This window comes from Rosa rugosa, chromosome 2 (genome assembly GCF_958449725.1).
Source record: "Rosa rugosa chromosome 2, drRosRugo1.1, whole genome shotgun sequence".
Taxonomy (NCBI): Eukaryota; Viridiplantae; Streptophyta; class Magnoliopsida; order Rosales; family Rosaceae; genus Rosa; species Rosa rugosa.
The window spans coordinates 24935009-24956435 of NC_084821.1; the positions used below are offsets into that span (position 1 = coordinate 24935009).

At 37.9% G+C, this 21427-nt stretch overlaps 2 long non-coding RNA genes across 17 annotated transcripts; both read right to left on the reverse strand.

The window, feature by feature from the left end:
* Positions 1–228: 228 nt before the first annotated feature.
* On the reverse strand, positions 229–5439 carry LOC133733536 (uncharacterized). Of its 16 annotated transcripts, none has more exons than XR_009857756.1 (9): positions 5068–5439; positions 4924–4969; positions 4563–4797; positions 2740–2844; positions 2505–2554; positions 1062–1151; positions 876–972; positions 642–747; positions 229–500 (listed from the first exon to the last, which is right to left on the reverse strand). It is a non-coding gene; the product is annotated as an uncharacterized LOC133733536 (long non-coding RNA). The 16 variants fall into 16 exon arrangements; XR_009857761.1 differs by lacking the exon at positions 642–747 and adding an exon at positions 3618–3688; XR_009857762.1 differs by lacking the exon at positions 642–747 and adding an exon at positions 3618–3699.
* A 4927-nt stretch (positions 5440–10366) lies between these two features.
* On the reverse strand, positions 10367–13643 carry LOC133734117 (uncharacterized). The gene is made up of 8 exons (XR_009858094.1): positions 13373–13643; positions 13216–13289; positions 12792–12869; positions 12012–12337; positions 11836–11926; positions 11697–11761; positions 11113–11241; positions 10367–10587 (listed from the first exon to the last, which is right to left on the reverse strand). It is a non-coding gene; the product is annotated as an uncharacterized LOC133734117 (long non-coding RNA).
* Positions 13644–21427: the final 7784 nt, after the last annotated feature.

Genomic DNA, 21427 nt, shown 5'->3' on the forward strand with positions numbered 1-21427 from the left:
CACAAATCATTAAAGAATTAGTGACCACAAATTTCCTCACTGAAGATAACAAATCTGGTCACTAAAACACATGATCTGGTCACTGAAACCCAAGTCACATGCTTATATTAGTGACCAAACTTTAAGGCCCCTAAAATTTTGGTTATTAGAAGAAAAAAAATGTTTATCACATAAGCTTTTTATTTTGGTCTATTACAATAGCTATCAAATAATAACTAGCTGAACATGGAACTCCAATGCTACTCAAACTTCTATATAATAGAAATTGTACTAAAATAAATACATTGTATTGCTGAAGACAATCCACATTATCACTTATTGATCATGTTCACAAGTACATGTCCCTTGAAAACTAATTTAAAAACCTAACACAACTTCAGTACTTCCATGGCAACCAAATCCAAGAGAAAGATGGGCAAGCTTATGCAACTTGTCACATACAACAGTTGTAATTGATGTGCTTTGATATATCTTCCTCTAAAATGATGATCTTCACCATTCTGCATTATAAGAACACATATTAACCAACATGAATTACCGTAAATGAGAAGGCATTGGGCTACGTTTGATCAAAGAGAAACCATTGAAGTATTGCAGTATTGTACAACTGAAGCAACTGACATATCAGTGAGCATTGCTACCTAACAAAGTTCTCTCTCTCTCTCTCTCTCTCTCTCTCTCTCTCTCTCTCTCTCTCTCTCTTTTTCTTTTTTCATTTGAGCACTGCTACCTATTTACTTATGTGTCCTGCATGTTTCAACAAGTTTACATACAAAAATAATAAGTAACTTATCCGAAAGAAACATAAAAGATAGCATCACTAGAAAGTAATCCAGATCACAGAGGAAAAAAGAATAAGAAATGAAAATTATTACCTGAAGGCTTATCTTCAAGAAAGTTCAAAACCTGCATTAGAACTGATTGCATATAGAAGCTTTGCTCTCGACGTGCTTGAAGCTTGTAAGTTGGAAGCTGCAACAATTACAAAGGGAAACATAAGCACAGTTAAAAGCAGCTATAAGTAGTAGTAGGTAGCTCTTCTGAACCATGTCTTACTGTACCTTCAAAGTATTGTAGCAAGTTGAGGCTGATGGAAGCCGCTATACATCCTGTCCTCTCATTGTTGCCCACAGAGGGATATCGCATGCAACCTATATATAATAACCCACTCCTTGAGTAAGCACTACAGATTGATTATAAATCACTTTCCTAGCATGAATTTCTATTTAGTGTACATTATTTTGTTTCAATTATCATAAATTGCTCTTCATTTTCTTTCAGAAGACAAGAACAAGTAACTTCATCACTATTCTCAGAGATGGAAACTGGAATATATCCCAGTAGAAAAATGTTCATGCAACAGAAGGATAGAAACCAAAAGTAACTGTCAAGGGAATCTATCTCTTTCTGTTGATGCACCTAACATCAGACTAACTGCTACAACCTGCTACAAATCTGTACAAATCTATTCTCAGTTTTCATTTCAATAGTTTTGGACCACCATAAGAACCAGCTGAAATCAAATAGCAAGTTAACTTATCTCAACTATGATGCTAGATGGCTGCTTAAAAAGGTTCATTGTTATTGATAGAATGAAACTAAAATAAGAAAAGTGCGCTTCAGGATTTTGATGTTTTGCAAAACGCGCCCATTAATTCTACACACAACTTTGAGAAACTCTCTGTATAAATAAATTAAAAATAAAATAAAGTTCTGCAAGGGGGCTCAAGACCAATGAAGAAAATACCAAGAAGCAGTTCACATCCTATGCACCGTAAATGGCAGTTTTCTTAGTGTAAACCATTTATGAAAACCTGGAGTTGTGAAAAGGTTCCCATAACTATAGATTTCGAACAACTCTGACAAAATTAGGAGAAATCATCAATATGGAAGCTTGACCTAAATCTAGAGTGAAGCAATGAAAAAAAAAATGGAAGTTCCGAAATAAAGTCTTTGTATGAGGTGACCTACTCATAAAATAATTGTTAATAAAAGAACTACCAAACCAATATCATGTACATGTTAACACTCCTGAAGTAAAAGAAATATATCATCTATCATTGCAAATTATAATGTGAATTAACAAAGAGCAATACACACAACTAAAGAGTGGTTTATGCATGGCTTTTGTCATAATTAGTGTAGGAAAACAATTGCATACAAATCTTGGTCAACAATATTTATTGATTTGACTTTAGGTCTACTACGTACAGACCTAAAGTCACCCTAAACTTTGAGGCATAAATTGCAATTCACAATTTTGCTTAGTTTTAGTTTCTTCCCTTCCTTCTAATTATAATATTTATACAAAGAAACCATGAGTAACTTGACAATATCTATACAAATATTTGATTTACATTAAGGAACCAATACAGCCTGACCAAGGAGGAAAGTGCAGTAATCATGATTAGAAGAGTTGGCTTAAGATCAGATAATATAGTCAACCAAAACTCTTCAGAATCATTGTAGATAACTCAGAACATAGATTTAGAAAAACCGCTTACCAAGACAGCGATTAGATTCATGCAGCAAGTCTAGAATGCAACCACCACTACTACAAAAACAGAATTTGAAAATACCAAAATTGGTTAAGTGTGAACAATGCAAACTTATATATAGCATCCAATACATAAAGCAAGCCTGCTAGGATGAGTAGTCTTTAATGAAAAATTAGGAATAAAACTATGAGACAAAAGCTTCAGAATCATAAAGGAACCATATTCATGCAGTATTGTTTACCTTGAAAAGGAATTCACAGTGTTATTCCCATGTTGAACTTGTAACTTCTTGGCTTCGAGAGCAAATTCAAGGTCTCCAGACAAACCAAAAGCTATTGGTGGATGACTGAACACACGAGAAATGGAAAGAGGGTATCATATGAGAGCTGTAAAGAGCAATGGTTTTTACTGACATTTACATAAACAAAAACAAGTCCAAACAGCTTTTCATTGGACCATGCCTCTGTTTTCCAGCAAAACCCACATCCACAAATGCAAGTACGCAAGAACCCAATTCAGGTTGAAGCAAACATCATTTTAATAAAACAAAACCAAATAAATACAAGTTAACCCCAGAAAGAATATCCATTTCGCAATTGTCCCAACACTTCTGTTTTAAATTCAGGTACAAATGAGTAAGTGTGATCTCTATGGAACACATAATGAACACAAAACAGATTAACTACGACTATGACCAGAAACCAAAACGAGAATAAAAACCTAACTTAAACTACTCCGATTTCAATGAAATTTTATAGACACTAAGCTAACACACTAAACTGGATACTGGTAAATTTTTAGGGATTTTGGAGATCATTTGCTATTCTAATTAATTAAAAGAAAACATAGCACAGAAACCTGCCAGAAACAAAAGAAATAAACAAGACAACGATTTGAGGGTTTTTGATTTTGAGAAAACAATCAAAATAAACAAGTTAGAGACAACCTATCTACTCCAAAACAATCATGCAACAGTACGAATTCACTTCCCTTCTTAAAGAAATGAAAGAGGAAGTCTAAGCTAGGATATACCCATTCTACAGCACAAGAAAAGAGGGAGGACGACATTTTTCTGCCAAGCCATTTGAAATTCACCACTCATAAGAAAGGCAGAATTACCAGGTATATAAGGGAACTTTCTTGGTTGCTGAGAGTTTGAATAACAATCAAGTTCCAAAAGAAGTTCATCACTGCCAGAAGACTAATTAGATAAATCCTCAATTAGCCGACCCAGATTCATCACATGACTATTTTGGCAAGTCAAAGCTCTTAAAGATGCTATTGAGGTCATAAGAAGAACAAAGGAGGTAATATTTACCCATGGAGTCTCAATTAAGAAAATTTCCTCAACTTACAACAAAGTGTACCCATACTTATCACTCCTTATTACGATACCAACACAAAAGAAAAATGAATTCATAGTTTGATAATCAGACACATGAATTGAAATAAATAAATGAACCCATACTATTCATACTTATCACTCCTTATTACGATACCAACACAAAAAATCAGTAAACAGTTTGTCAAGAATTAAGTAGAAAAGGATATAAAAAAACATCTGTGTGTATGCAGTCCAACTCAATGACTCAAAAACCATCTTATCGATCTGAAGGTTCTTGAATTACAACCATGACTTGAATCTAGAAAACCACTTTCTAACAGTGGCACTAGATAAATGAACATTTTAAGACTCAGTTTGATCCGAGTGCTAACAAAATTACCACTACCAATAGGAAGAGTATCAAGAAAGGTAGTGTCATCCCCGAAGTTTAGCGTCTTTTTATGACTTTAAGATCAAATTCAGTCGATACTGAATTCCTTCCATCAAAATAAACTGATGATCTCTTGATTATTAAACAAATAGTGGTCATTGTAGATTTCACTTGAATTTCAAAATGGCTATATTACTCTATATTCACATAAAACTAAACTTGGTGGTGTGATTTCAGCTTCAGATAATCAAGCATCGATGATTAACAACATGAAAAAAGGTATCAACATCACAACTATATCTCTAAAGATTTCATAACTGAAAATGAAGGGAAGATTAGGATGAAGTACCAAGTGATTCACTTTGCTGCTCCTGGACATCCTCCATTATATAGCACAAGCTTTAAAATCCAATCTGCACACACCCAATTCAATTCACGGGCGCAGGGAAACAAAGCAAGAGACTTGACACTTGAAAATGCAATTGCATATTTGTTTTGGTGGGTTTGTTAGGGGAAACAAAGGAAGAACATACCCAGAAAAGAAAGGGCTTTCCACTGATTACTGATTGGAGTTTGTTTGAGAGCTGCAAGATCTGAGCTTTATCACTTTTCTGGTTCAATTGGAATCAATTTTCAACGATCGAAGAAGATTCCAGAGAGAGAGAGAGATGGAGGTAATCAAATACGACGTCGATATTATAATTGCATACCTTAGCTTCGCATAACAAATGATTTCTCGGCTTCCTCTCTATGGTCCTGCAACAAAATCAATGCAGCACCCATAAATTTCATAATCTCAAAAAATCCCCAATTCTCAAATCCCACGACAAAATCAAATCTCAAAGCTTACTTACCAGAAACAAACCTGTAATCCAGGATATCGAAACCGAATCATAATTTGCTCAGGCTCGAAGCCCATAACATGACGGTTAACTCTGGGATCGTTGTTCAGCAAACTGAGGTAGAGCGACACCATTACGTGCTCGAATGGGTCATCCAAGGTGGTCGGAATTCAGAGCTCGACCACCATGACTCGCGAACAGAACAATGGAGTGAGGGAGAAGGACGATGAAGATAAGAGGGTCTGTGAGCTAGGGATTTTATGTTTTGGGTCTGTAAGGGTCTATGAAGGAGAAGGACGATGAAGATAAGAGGGTCGATGAAGATAAGAGGGTCGATGAAGATAGCGCTTTAGAATGCCCCGATTTTTTCATTTTGAAAAGCGTGTTTTAAGAGCCCGCCAACTTCAAGATTTAAGAGAAAAAAATCCCTCCAACTGAAAAGTTTTGGTCACTAAAGGGAAACCACTCTTTAATTAGTTCAAAACATTAGTGACCCAAAATGAATGGTCACTAGTACTAAAATTTTTGGTCATTAAAGTTTGAACAATGGGCAGGTAAATTCATTTAGTTGGTCCTAAAAGTGTTAGTGACCACCCAATAGTATTGGTCATTAATTCAATAGTATTTGTGACCAATATTGAAGTGGTCACTAACATTTGGTCACTAATACCCTATTTTGTTGTAGTGCCCGTAGCTTAATTAGTGGCATGCAGAAAGGATAAGATTGTATATTGCAATTAAGCATGATTGCATATTTGCATACTCCCTGAATTGTACCACGTCCATGAATCCTTATTTGCATGGAACTTTGATTGCTTGCATGACATGGGCCCACCATAGGACTTACTTGCATGAGTACTCTTGAATATAGGTAGAGAAGCACGTTGCCAGGTTAACCACGTGGTGTGGTGTGTTGGTCGAGCTGCCTAGTCTGGAACCCCCAGGTCTAGAGTTCGAATCACCATTAATTATCAAATATATTGATAATTAAATAGTAAATCAATGAATATTCAGATTTGCCTCACAATTGCTTGATCTCCAAGTAGGCTTTGTTTAGCCTCTAAATAATATATTCCGAACTTATCGAAAATATATAACTTGGGCCACGGATATTGGCCCGATTTCTCCGAGTTCCCCTTGTTGAGAAAAAAATGTTAATTTTGGGTTCAAACAACAAGTACTTTAACTAGTATTCGATTCCTTTTAGCCTGAAGCCAGTAATGGTAACAGATGGAATAATAGTTTACAAATTGTACTGCTTAATAAAGTTATAGAATACCAGTCCTAATTTTATAGGAGAAGGAAGAGTGGTATGCGTGCGGTGGCTAGCTCTTGTTGAACAATGGGTTAACTACGTGATCCAACGACGAAGATGAATTCGATTGTCCCCATTACTTCCTAGAGGTAAAGCTTCCCACTTGGCATGGGAAGATTGACAGCCAACTTAGCTTGTAATTGACATGCATGTCTAGCTAGCTTCTTGGAAATACTCGATCTAATAGTCAAATTAATGCGGTCAAATATTGTCCAACTTAAGATTAGTTCACATGGAAATTAAAATACCAAGCAAGACCGCCATGAGTGAGTACGTAGCAGCATTTTATTTGGCCAATATATGTATGAGTGTATAATCAGCGTCAGCGTCAGCCAGCGTTGCTCTATTGCTTGTAGTGCAAGAAGTTAGACCTATCAACGTCAATAAGAAAAATTAAGAACAATTAACCAAAAGCATCTAGGACAAGGCAATGAGATGATATATTCCTTTCGTATCTGGAGTGTGGGAACTAGGAAGGGTTTTCGACTTTTCAATTATTCTTTTTGTATTTTCTCTGAGAAAAATTTAAAAGAAAATACTCATATGTACATATTCATATAAATTAGAAATCTATTTAATTACGATGAAATGATTTGTCATGACAATGTCTATTATTATTTAAAGATCAAAACCACTTATCAATGTGAAATTTATGAATTTTTTTATAAATGATCTTGACTCAAAGCACCAAAATGGTTCCTATTTACCTCAATAATAGATTTTTATTCTCACCAACCCAATTTAAAGTAAAATGACAATTTTGCCCTCAGCCTAATTAATAAACTACATCCATGCCACTCTTCTCTCTCTGTCCAGCATGATGCCCACGACGCCGGCTCTCTCTCTCTCTCTCTCAATTCTGAACCAAGATCCGATTCAACCTTCAACAATAGATCCGAACCCGTCCAACTTCCCCATCCTCTCTTACATCGTGGGCCGCCTTCCCACCGTTGGATCCAAGTCCACCATCAACGACATCTCCGACCTCAAGTCAATATAAATCGACGATGGCCAGTCGCCGTTGATCAATCTCTCCAAGAAGTTCGAGGAGCTCATCCTATGTATATCGTTTGAGCTTGGTCACCTAGAAGAGCCGGAGCACATCGGAGAGGGACTGGCTAAACTTGGCCTGACGCTGGGTTTTGAGGACGGTGACGCAGGAGAGAGCAAGATTGAGGAGTGGTTTCAACTTTGAGGCCTTTTGGCTCTTTCTAAAGCAAGGTGTTGAGCTTTCTTCCCATATTGTTTTTTTGTGTGCTGCTCTTATACAAATCACAACACAACAAAGGAGCTCTAGGTTGATTGCTCCTTTATGAAATGACGACGATAAGATATAGATCAATGTACGACCTTTTAAGAGAAAAATATAGGCATCTGTTTGGATGCGGTTCAAAGTAAGGTTGGTTTGTTTGTTTTTTTTTTTTTTTTTTGGTCAAGAAAAAGATTTGTTTGTTAATTGGTTTCTTTCAGCAGTGTTTGCATTTGTGGTGTATTAGTGTGAGCTATCAGCTGCTAGCAATTTGATGCTCTATCTAGCCAGGACAGCACCACCTACAATTATTTGAATCTTGAAATATAGACAAAAGATAATATTGCAGGTTTGATTATATATATATATATTATATATCATGTTTATTATACCAACAAAAGATAATTGAGTAGTACTACACCAAAAGAGTAATTGAGTAGTAGTTTTCCTGCTTTTATTGGGGGTAATAAATTTTTTATTGATTTATTGCCTCCCAATAAACTTTTATTGCCCCTCAATAAAAGGTCTCGAATTGATATAATCTCCTCATCTTCTTCCTCAATCAAAGTTTTATTTGTCTAATTTTAAAAAAATTAGTTCCCCTTCCCCCCAATAAACTTTTATTGCCCTTAAATAAAAAAGTTTTTATTGGGAGGCAATAAAAGTCCCTGGCGACCTATGAGATCTCCGACGACCTCTTTGGGGACCTCCGCGATCCGGCAATGTTTCTGGCAGAGTCCGACAACTAGATTCAGGATTCCGAGGACCTTGACGGGAGTCCGCCTACCTCTGGCGAAGTCTCCTATGGCTTCTCTCTCTATGTGACAAAGGGGTGAGGCAAAATAGTCTCAAAAATAAATAAATAAATAAATAAATAACTTAATTGGATAATAAGGAACAACTTATAAGAGTTATTATGGGTAAGTGAGAAAAAAATAAGTGAGTGGTCACTAGGCCAAAAAAGCTAACAGACAACGAACCAAATTCGTTGTGTGATTTGGACGATCTCCGTTGTGTATCGGAGCGTTGTGTGATGAAAAATGGCACAACGTTGGAAACCCGTTGTGTGAAACACAAACAGGCAACACTTATTTGTTAAAAGTGTTGTGCCTTCTCTTGGCAAATGGCAGCCACAGTTGCCGCGCAGTCATGCTGTGCGTGGCATGTGCATGCTTCAGACAACAGAACTTGTTCCAAAGCTGTTGTTGGAAAGCCTAGTCAGACAACAGTTTTTTTAATTTCACCATCGTCTGATATACCATCACACTTCAGTTGTGCAGTATGCTTGTTGTGTGAATTGGTTTTGGACAATAGAGTTTAGTTTTTACCGTTGTGTGATTGTAATGAATGCATTGTGTGAATGGCCTAATTTTGTGTATTCAAACAATGTTGAATTGCCGCACTATAAAACTGTTGTACAATCATTTTCATTTTTTATATTTTGTGCACAATAATGCTCCATTTTACCTAATGAACACAATCAATTGGAAAGAAAACACATTACAAACCATCAAATGAGTAATCCAACCCATTCTATATACATCAAATGTTAAAAGGGAGCATTTCTCAATCATCCAAGCCAACATTAAAAGCAAAAAAGTAGGATTAATTACAGTTTACCCCCCTGAGATTTGGGGGTGTCATCATTTCACCCCCTCTACTTTCAATTTTGATTTTTTACCCCCCAAACTTTCCAATTTCAATCAGTTGTGTCTAATTTCTCCTATTTCGTCCAAATTGGACGTTAACTCTGACTTTTGAGGGCTACAATGGTCATTTCAAGATATAAAAAATTAAAAAAAAATGATTTTTTTTTTTTAATAAATTTTTTTTTTAATTTTGTCTTCAACCTATACACCACAAGTTATAATAGGTTTATAAAAACAAAAAAATACTCTAGGTGGTTGAAAGCCGCTCGCTGGTCTACGATATTTGTGATATATCTCCGATAAAGTTAAGAATTTTAGGATATATCCCCAATAAAGTGAAGAAATATCTGTAAAAAATGATTTTACACTTTATCTATAAATATATGTATATCCCCAATAAAGTGAAGAAATATCTATGTAAAATCATTTTTTACAGATATTTATTTACAGATAAAGTGTAAAATTATTTTTTACAGATAGTTCTTCATTTTATTGGGGATATATCCTAAAATTCTTCACTTTATCAGAGATATATCACAAATATGGTAGACCAGCGAGTCTGTAAAATCATTTTTTACAGATATTTATTTACAGATAAAGTGTAAAATTATTTTTTACAGATATTTCTTCACTTTATTAGGGATATATCCTAAAATTCTTCACTTTATCGGAGATATATCACAAATATCGTAGACCAGCGAGCGGCTTTCAACCACCCAGAGTATGTTTTTTGTTTTTATAAACCTATTATAACTTGTGGTGTATAGGTTGAAGACAAAATTAAAAAATATATATTAAAAAAAAAAACGAAAAAACAGAAAAAAAAAAAAAAAGGGTTTATTTTTTTATATTTTTTTATCTTGAAATGACCATTTTAACCCTCAAAAAGTCAAAGTTAACGTCTAATTTGGACGGAATAGGAGAAATTGGACATAACTGATTGAAATTGGAAAGTTTAGGGGGTAAAAAATCAAAATTGAAAGTAGAGGGGGTGAAATGATGACACCCCCATATCTCAGGGGGGTAAACTGTAATTAATCCAAAAAAGTATTCTAATACATGCCCATCTACTTGGGATATCCAAAACGGATACAAATTATTCCAAAACAAGATAGCATTCTAGTGCCATGCCATTATCAATATCAATAAACCATAAAAAATTAATATGATTATTGACAAAAATATGAGCAGCTGCTGCATGTGAATATTATATGCCAGCAGACGCAGAAAATGGTGCGCCCATCAATATTTTCCCTCTCTTTTGCAGAATCTAGAATGAGTCTGTAAAGCCTTCTTACTAGCTTGAGGATCTCAGTTATCTGCAAAAGCAAGAGGATAGGCTGGATTAATATAGAACTTTAATCTATACATGTACACACAATTGGGACTTTCAAAGTGATACTACTATGTTAGTTAAGTCCACAACCTATGTTATTAGCTGAAGCAAAAGAAAATACAAATGTCCAAAAACAACTTTAAGATGCATCCTAGCAAAATTTTATACATTCTGCAAAAACTTACCAGAAATTTGACCCTTTATATCCTGGTATTGGAGATCTCACAGAATGTGAGCAGATGATTATCACATTGCAAAATATCTAATCTGATGTTAATCTAAAAATGCAGCAAGTAGAATACATAATACAATATGCTGGAACAATTTAAAGTGGAACTCAATTCATGTGGTCATTTTAGAGCTGAAGACACTAAGGGAAAACAATAAAGGGCTCTAAAACGACCTCTTTATATTGCAAGCAGAGATATAATACAATCTCCTCATAATACTTGCTTTCATGTCCTTATACTAACTCATGAGTTATGTGTAAGAAATTGAAGCAACTTACACCAAACACTGCTCTTCTCATGGGCCCATTGTATTTGATTTGGACGTTGACTGTTGTAGCTAGTCACAACTACTATACAAGAAACATCAACAGATAGTACCCTGCCCACCTCAAGATTTTTCTGTACAACTAGCATCAATGGAGAAAGCCAAAAAAATTCTAAGATTAGTCCAAGTCCAACTAAGGGATCACTAGCTAGATTGGCCAAGAAAGAAACATTATTCCAAGAGTTTTCAACAAAAGTTGCTGCAACTAAAATAAGACATAAATGAAAAACTAATTTGCTATATTTTTCTAGTGAAATTAATGTTACTTCATAAGCTCAACTTCAAACTCACAACCAATTCAAATCAAGCAAAAACTAACTCTTAACAGGTTCTTAATTATGTTGTCTTCAGAGATAAAGACTTGAAAACTAATCACCCACACACAACTTGCACAAACTGATGAAAAGAGAATGATCAAAATAAACTAATAAATAAAGAAGTTGAGAACTTTATCACTATGAGAATTGAGGTCAACAAGTTGGTTGGGTGTTAAGGTCAAGGACACGCATATAAGCTACAGAAAAAGAATATACAAACCCGAATCATCTTGTTCATAGTGTCATGAATTGTTGTTTTGATGATCAAGACCTCCTTCCTGGACTCTGCAAAATGTGTATATACTTAGCGCTCTTGTAATAAAAATGCCATATTTTTAAAAGTGGACCAGTTCTTATACCATCTAACTCCACAACTTTATCAAGAGCTTTAGCGGATCCTCTATTAAGAAGCCAAAATGTACATTTCTTGCCCACATGATTAGTATAGTTCTGTAATAGAACAAAAAAGGTCAGAAGACTTCTTTTTAAGTCATAAACATTACTATTTTAACTCTTAATAAGCAGTCAGCTTGACCTGAATTGGTGCACCATTTTCTCTAACAACTGCATTATAGCCATCTATCTCTCTCCCAAACTTTGTTTTTAAAAGATCGCCCGAGTTTCCGATAACAGCACAACGGCCAATAAATAAATAAAAAAGGTAGATGCTGCAAGCACTTGTTTTCTATTTTCTTCTGAATACAACTCGTCTCTTTTCAGTGAATGTATACTGGTGTTGCAAATTGTCCACACCTAAAGCTATTTCCCAGCACAGGGGGATTGATAAAAGAACACTCATTCACATGCAACTTCATATCCAAGAAGAGCATCAATAATATTGTTTCAGGAAACAGATTAATTCTGCAGTGACAAAAGCCAATAAAAGAAGAGATCCTTATAATTTAATTGAAATAAGGGAAAGAGAATAAATGCTTCTCATGTGTTGATAAGTCAGAAACATTGATTGACTAGAAAAAAGGAAGCTGCTGCAAAAGGCATTCATTTTATATGGATCAAATGTCAAAGCAATCAACAAACACATGCTATAGTACATAAAAAATGTCAAAGCATCATAGCCATCTATCTCTTTCCCATCTATGAACTCACTGAATAACAAATCAATTGTAAAGCATAAAACGAAATCAAATTTGACAGCTGAAAGAGAGATCAGAGCAGACAGAATAAAATACATTTGACATGCATGGCTGGATGTTTGATTTGACGACACAGTTACGACAGATATCAGTTCTCAAGTCTTGTGCACATATCTAAGAATGATACATGCATTAGCTAGCAGACATAACACAGTACTCACCTGTTCCCAAGTAGCCAAAGCTTCACACAGATTAAACTCATACGATAAACCTTCAAGCTCATTGGTTTTGGGATCTTTCTGTTTGTACATAAAAATTCAGACAATATATGAGTCATCAACTTACGTAAATCATCAATCACAAATAGCACACAATAAACAAGCAAACACAAATTTTTCCAGAGTATTGCTTGATGAGATTGTAAGTCAACACAAAAATGCGCTCAACATTGGCTCTTGTTTGTAAACTAAATCATTAAGCAGCTACACTGATTTTCGGATAAAGTGTAATTCAGAAATGCTCACCCATTTAGGAATGGTGTCACTAGGAAATTTCATGGTGACTCCGCAGTAAATTTTACCAAAGCGCACACACACACACACACACACAATTTAGACTAAAAAGAATGAAGAAGATGAGACTCACCACACATTTCTGGAAACGGCTCTGCAGATTTTGCAGCGCTTCCAAATCATCATCGGTGAACCGATTGATCTCATCTGCATCACACAATTCAAACCATTATACACATCATGCATATATATTTATATAGTGACACAGAGAGAGAGAGAGAGATGCTTACAGAGATCGGAGACTCCGGTGATGTAGATGAGGATGGCGACCAATCCAAACAGTAAAGCAATGACGAACGCTAACCGCAACAGCTTCATTGACTGCGACTCAGAGAGAGAGAGAGAGAGAGATTGAAGAAGAAGCTGGTAGAGAATTGAAGAAGCTCTCGATTTCACTTTTTCTGGATCGGACACGGTTGCTTTGCTCTATACTTGCTCCACTTCAGAGAAAGGGGGGTGCCTTGCCGGAGACTTCTTCAGAGCGAAAGGGGGGTGCCTCGTCGGAGAGAAAGGGGGTGCCTCACCGGAGACTTCTTCAGAGCGACACCAGGTTAATTGAAATAAAACCCTAGGTTTGATGAGAGTTTGTTTCTGAGAATTGGGGGAAAGGGTGGATCAAATCAGAAATCCTAAATTGGAGATTGAAAGGAGATGGAGATGGAGAATTTGAGAAGGGAGAAATTTTGAAAATTACAGGAGGTGGTGGTGACTTCTATAAGGCGGCGGAGACGGAGTCAATAGTGGAAGATCGGTGGCCATGACGAGTGTTGTGGGGCGGAAGAAATACCCGGTCTGGAGCTTGCAGCCATGGAGACCGGGAGAGAGAAATCTCAGATCTGTTTTCTCTCTCATCAAAGTGAGAGTGCTGCGATGATAGGTCGAACAAAATTGTTGAAAAGGACTCCAAGCCAGCCTAACTCCATGCCATCGATGGTGTTTTCAGGAGAAATCGATGGTTTTGAGGAGATGCGAAGAAAAGACTGCCCAAGTATTGGAAATAGCTATTTTGTCTAAGCGGGAGACAAAGTCGCTAGTGCTAATTAATTTATGAAAAGCAGGCATTTGGCTCTTTTTATTTTGTATTCATGAATCAGACAACATATAAATGGAGTTGTGTTGTCTGAACATGTAGGGATTAAATTTGAGTGAATGGAGTAAGGAGGGAAAGTTCCCGCCTATATGTAATCAAAGTATTAGTTTTGGTGTGAGAGATAAGCATTTGTCATTCAGACAACATAAATAAGTAATTCCGTTGTAGGAGTACAGATATATGTAACCTACATGTCAATTAAAATTTGTTCATTTTGGGGGGAATAAGTGGCATTTGGGGGTGCATCCATACCTTCCCAATATATATTCCTTGATCATACAACACAAAGTAAAAAACTGTTGTATGACATTCTGCAAGCTACTCTCATACAACGAATATAATTATTCTGTTGTGTAATGTAGTACATATTTGGACCCAAATTTGTGTCGAGTTAGGGGGGAAATCTGCCGCTCTGTTTTTTTATCATTCACACAACAAAATATTCTTGTCAGTGTTGTGCAATCACCTTCTAGATAAAAACTTCAAAATTTTTATGGCCTTATACAACGGAAGGTTCTTAAACGTGTTGCATGATTGACTTTTCATAATCACACAACAACTTTTTTTTTTTCGTTGTGTAAAAAGTGTTGTATATTGACATTATTGGCCTAGTGGGTGTAAGGGAGTAAAAAATTCCTAAAATTAGTGTAAATGGGACAAAATCCTTTTTTTTAAGGGTCTTTGACCCAAGGCACCAAAATTGGCCAAAATTATCTCATTTACCCTAACAACATATTTTTATTCCCACTAACACATATTAATAGCTAAATTACTATTTTGGGCTCCAAAAAATTAAAAATTACATGTTGCCACTCTGGCACTCTCTCTCTCCCTCTCAGACTCTCTCATTCTCTCACTCACTCTCTCTCTCTCTCTCTCTCTCTCTCTCTCTCTCTCTCTCTCTCTCTCTCTCTCTCTCTCTCTCTCTCTGTGCAAGGACGCCGTCGACGACGACGACGAGAATCATGATTATAAACGCTGAGTTCGACCAACCCAACCCCGACGATCACTCCAAGTCCGATCTCGGCCTTCTTCCCCGCACTCATCCCTTCGTCGGACGACACCGTTTTAGCTCCTCAAGCGATGCAGAGAGCTCCTTCACAGCGCGTGAGGCCACCTCCCGGATCACCGTCGTCTCCTTCTTCAACCTGAACCCGAGCTCTATGAGATCACAGAAATAGGTCTGCAGCACCTATTTCGGTACGCAAGGAATATAAATTCTCTCTCTCCGTTTGACTCTGAATTGGTCTCTGAGTTGGGCTTTGTGAAAATTCAAGAACCTCACTAATTCTGTGCACAGTCAAAAAAACATGGAGCAGGCGTTGGTGACGGCGAAGAATCTCCACCTGATCACCAACGGCATCGCCCTCGCCGCCATCATGTTCCAAGGATTAGAGAATGATTTCGGTGACCGAAGCCTCGTCAAAGATTTGGGAATAGATCGCAGAGCCTCAGCTGGTTCTCTCGCCGGAAATCAATTTTTGTGGGTGCCCAAATCTTTTTTTTTTTTTTTTTTTTTTGTAAAATTGGGGCAGAAGGCCCGGAAGAAAAGAAAAAAGGATAAAGAAAAGTTTTATTGGGGCAATAGACGTCTATTAAAGCGTCTATTGGGGCAATAGACGTTTTGAATTGATGTAATCTTTTCATTTTTTGTTCTTTAATCAGAGTTTTATTTGTCTAAATTTAGGGAGATTAGTTCCCATTTCGGAGACTGAAAGTTCTATTGGGGGACAATAGATGTCTATTTGGCAATAGACGTTTTGAATTGATGTAATCTTCTCATTTTTCTTCTTTAATCAGAGTTTTATTTGTCTAAATTTAGGGAGATTAGTTCCCATTTCGGAGACTGAAAGTTCTATTAGGGGGCAATAGACATTTCTGGCGACCTATGAGATTTCTGACGGCCAGTCGACGGATTCCCGCGGCCGGTGACCGGAATCCGGCGAATGTTGGCCGGTGACTGGACTCCTGCGAAGTCTACTATGGTTTCTCTCTCTTCCATTTTTTTTTTCTCTCTCTCTCTATGTAACAAATGGGTGAGGGTAAAATAGTCTCAAAAATAAACAAAAAACAAACAAAAAAGACTTAATGGGGTATTAGGGAAGATCGAGTGTTTTGGGTAAGGGGGAATTAAAAAAACTTAATGGGGTAAATGGGAAAAAAAACCCCCTTGAAATGGGGTAAATGGACACATTTTTTTTTTTTTAATATCGTGATAGAAATTTTAAGACAATCATCACTCTTTGTGGAAAAGCATATAAATATTTGTCTAATTAATATAAAACTGTTTAAGTAAATCTGAAGTGTGTGTGACCCAAACTCTAGGTTACTTGACCTAGTGGTAATAGGGTTTTAATTAGAGATAATCTCGGAGAATATCTTAGAGATATTCATTCATTGTATGATTAACTTTCCTTGTACAATTCAGATTCTATGCATTGTAATCCTCTATATAAATAGGCCCCTATTATCAATGAGAATACACAGTAATTTTCTCTCAAATATCGATTTCCTAAAACACGTTATTAGCACGAACCCCTAACCCTGAAACCCTAAATTCATAGCCTTCAAATCCCAGAAACCACCGCCGCCCACCTTGAAGCTCTCAACCCTAGGAGTCCAGAACCGGCGGCGCCACCCCCAGAACCGGTCGGAAAAATACCGAACCAGCCCCCAGAAGTACCAGAAGCCCCTCTGCCCGGTTCAAGGCTTTTTCCTCCGCCTCCGATAACCATACTCCACCACAAGCAAAGCCTTTACTCCAGATTCCAGGAACCGGCCAAAAGGCACTCAAACCGGCAAACAGAAGCTGTTCCACCTTGAACCGCCGGCAGCCCTTCCAAACCATTCCAGTCCCTGTCTCAATCCGCTCAGACACAGAGCCCAGCCCAGAAGGATATAAGGCCTCGGCCCAGAAGCAACAGAGAAGCATTCGGCCCAGAAAAAAACTGAAGCCCAGCAACGCGACCCACTGACGTCAGCCTAGAGTCACTGACACGCAAGCATCCAGTCAGCCCTGCCGCGTCAGCAACAGATCCGCCACGTCAGCGTCCGATTGCCTTGTCAGCAGCCGGTGCCACGTCAGCACTGACCACTTTTCCGGTGACAAATTTCGAGGTATTTTTTTCTAAAAATTCCCCTTTTTTTAGAGTTTTAAAATTCAATTCCTCTTCTTTTTCTCGGGGATTTGCAACCTCCCTCTTTCTACCCCCCTTTCTTCATTATAGGGGAGACCAAATTAAGCCGAATTGTGGGGGTTCGTGCTCACTCCAAGCTTGGAGCTTGTAGAGTCCTCCAAACTTAGAGTTTGTTGAGATAAAACGATCGACCACAAACATCATTGTTTCGATCTAATCCAACCCCTCTTGGAATCGAATTTCTTGGAAGCGATTACGCTCGGAAATTCCTAATTTCTTAGAAGCGACTACGCTCAGAAATTTTTATTGTTTTCGTGGTAGCCTTTTTTCGCTCCGAAACTAACCCTATTTTCTTATTGTTTTTCAGGATGAGTAACCTGAACAAATTGAGCTTCGCTCCACTAGAGACAACAGGCGCAGGATAACATAAGTGGGTCCATGATGTGCGCCAGCATCTTAAGGCTAATGGGATCCTGAGTACAATCCAAGAGCCAAGTCAGGACGTGCTTACTCCTCAACAAGCTGCTGCTTTTGAAGCAAATAGAGCTATGAGAGAGGCGAATGAAGCTAAAGCCATCATTCTCATGACAAGGCACATGAATGACGCGCTCCAGAATGAGTACCTCAATGAGGAAGACCCAAGAAAACTATAGGTAGAACTCGAGCAGCGTTTTGGCAACGTTCGTGACTCCCGGCTTCCAGACTTAGAAGTGAGATGGCATAGCCTCCGCTTCTGTGATTTCAAGTCTGTACTTGACTACAATTCGGAAGCACTTCGTATCAAGTCTTTGATGGAATTATGTGGGCAGAAAATCACTGATACGATGTTGATCGAGAAGACTCTCTCTACCTTCCCCGTCTCGGCATTGATGGTAGCCAAGAACTATCGGATTGATGTCAATGCAGGATGCATCACAAGATTTCATAAGCTTATTAGTGCCATGGCTGAAAAGCACGACAACATACTTGTGAAGAACTATAATTCTAGACCCGTGGGAGCCAAGCCAATTCCGAAGTCTAATTATAGTCGTGCCTCTAAGGGAGGGTGCAAGGAGCGAAACCCTAAGGAAATGGATAATTCTGGACGTTCTAGTCCATATTCTCGCCCTAAAGAGGAAGGAAACCGCCAAGATAGGCGTGCACGGAACCGTGGAGGTAAACGTTTGAAGAGAGAGAGAGGCCAAGCCTCTAGCTATGGTGGTGATGCCACCAAAGATAGAAGTCGTCCCCAAAGCACTCCTAAAGCGCCTCAATCAAGGGAACCTGACCATAAGGATGCTTGTCTTAGGTGTGGTGTTACGTTCCGAACCTAAATTTATCAGTTTACTAGTCATTTGGACGGTAAACGACAATTACTTTCACTTTTTACTCTGTTTCGATACTTTTAGTGACCCTAAAAGTTGACTTTTTGTTCGGGTCAAAATTTGAGAAAATGTTCTTCATAAAAGTTGTAGAGGACGTTAAACCGAGCGCATGCATATGTGGTACGTAAAAATCGGAGTTCGTATGCAAAATTTATAAACGGAAAACGGAAGTTACTGTTCATGGTAAGTTAGTATAAATTTGAATTTCTACTGTGCTGCACGATAATTTTCTTTTTCTTTCTCTCTCCTTCCCCCCGTGCTCTCTCTCTCTTCTGCAACTCTCTCTTTCTCTACCTCCAAGCCACCTGACGGCGTGCAACCGGCATCGTTGGCTTCGTCTCCTCCTCCTCTCGACACCTACGGTGGTATTTCATTGCATCATGGCCGGAAAATGAAGAACCAACACCGAGAAGCATGCAGTTATTGTAGCAGAAGTGGTCAACGTTGGTTTCTCTCGAATCCGGCCACCTCCGGCCACAAACCTAGGTCCATTAGTAGCGCTTTGAGCCACTCTTCATGCTCTCCAAACCTCTTGCACCGATTCGAAGCGTGGAGGAAGAAAGCATAATTGGAAAATTTCACTGTACAATCGGGTTGGTTTATTGTTCGATCATTTCGAGGTATTTTCTGACTTTGTCATAGTGAGAAAGTTGTTAGGCTTGTTGAGTAGGTGTTGCTGCTAAAATTTGGAGGCTATTGGAGGTGGTGGCCAGCGGCGCGTGGGGCCCACGTGCCGTCACTGTGGGTGGCGCATAGAGGCGCGTAAAACAGGTTTCTGGCTTCGATTTTTAGCCTATTAAATCCTATAAATGTTGTAGAGATTATATATGAAGTTTGGTGAAGATTGGGGAAGTTTTGAATCGATTCTAAATTCCTGAAAATTTAGAATTTCGGTTATCGATTTACGAGAATCCGACCATCTGATTTCACTCGAATTTACTTTAGAATTTGAAAATCGACAAATAGAAATTATTGATGAAGTTTGGATGAACGCCACCAACAGTGGACTGCCTTCACTCTCCCCATCCCAAAACGACGTAAGTGTTTTGAAAGGTTTTGCTGATGCTGGGTATCTCTCTGACCTGTACAAAGGACGTTCCCAAACTGGTTATCTATTCACCATGGGAAGACCGCTGTAAGACCTCGGAAATTTGTTATTAATTCCTAAATGTTTCCTGAGATTAATAAGGTGTTTGTTTGTACGATTTCGTGGTTCGAGGGTGGAGTGGAATTATTTTCGGACGAATAATTATTCGAAGTGCACGTTTTAGGGGGTTCACAAAGGTTGACTTTTTTTACGTTGGGATTCTCTGAAATATTCCTTCACGGAAATTGTAGAGCGCGTCGATACGAGTTCGTGGATATGTGGAACGCGGAAATCGGAGTTCATATGAAGAAGTTATGGCCTTCGGAAAAAGTTTCATTTTGGTTAAATAGCAAAAATCCCAAAAATTTTCAAAAACCCGAAAATTTCCGAAAAGATAAACTTTCTCCCTCGACCCCAGTTTCGCCTTCTCACCTTCGCCGGCCGATTTCTTCCTCCTCCGGCCAAAGGGAATTCTGCTCTCCTCAGTCCCCTCTACACGTCTGTGGTGGTGATTCGTCGTGGGAAGCACCGTAGACGGCGCTACAAGGCCGGGAAGTTTGGCGACGGCGATACTTCAAACCCAGATCGGAGATCACGTTTCCGGCCACCATAGCCGGTGATTCTTGGGGGCTTTTGAAGCCCAGAGGACGTAGATGCTTCCCTCCAAGCGGCTTGCAACGATTCAACCTGTGGAGCTCGAATTTGGAAGATTGGGAATCTAGGGTTCTTCGAATTTCTGAACTTGCGAGGTAAATTTCGGCCAAATGACTTTGATTCTGACTTTGTGATAGTTATGAATGTTTCAATTGGAGTTGAGATGAAGAACTTTGGTGTTGGAAGTTTTGTCAAATTTTGACTTTGGGTCGGCGGCGGTGCCGCCACTGTGGTGGTGTTTTCCGGCGGCTTCCAGCCACCCCAGGGACAGTTTCTGTTCCTGATTTCGATCTACTCATCGATACGAGCATTTCAATATATAGTTTGTAATTTTTGGAAATCGTATGAGCATGTTATGAATTTTCCAAGTTTTAGGGTTTTCGGTTCGATCGGTTTTCTATCTATGAGGATTCGGCCGTTCGATCAACATGTAGTTTTGATTTATTGATCGTAGAAGTGTTCCGAAGACGTTGGATGGTCTCGGATGAGGATCTGACTGTTGGATCGTCATATAATTGTGTTTTGTGAATTGTGTGCTTTGTGTTGTATTGAGTGTGACCTTGATGTGATTAGGTGATTGACAAAATTGTGTGAGTGGAGTTTGGACGATTTGGTGCTTATCTTGGTTTTGTGTGAAGACGCAGCAGGAATGGAGGTGAGTAAATCTCACGTGGTTCATTTACGAACGGATTTATTTATTACTCGAAATTACTTGTTTAATTGTTAAATCATTTTCTAAACAAATTATTTGTTTTAAAATATATGAACTTGATCGACAACGGTTCATGGGTAGGTTAAAACAATGTTTTGATATAAAATGATTTTCGAGAGAAATAATTTATAAAACTATAGTTGGTATTAGTGGTCATTCCTGCGTGAATGACTACGTATATATATATATATATATATATATATATATATATATATATATATATATATATATATATATATAT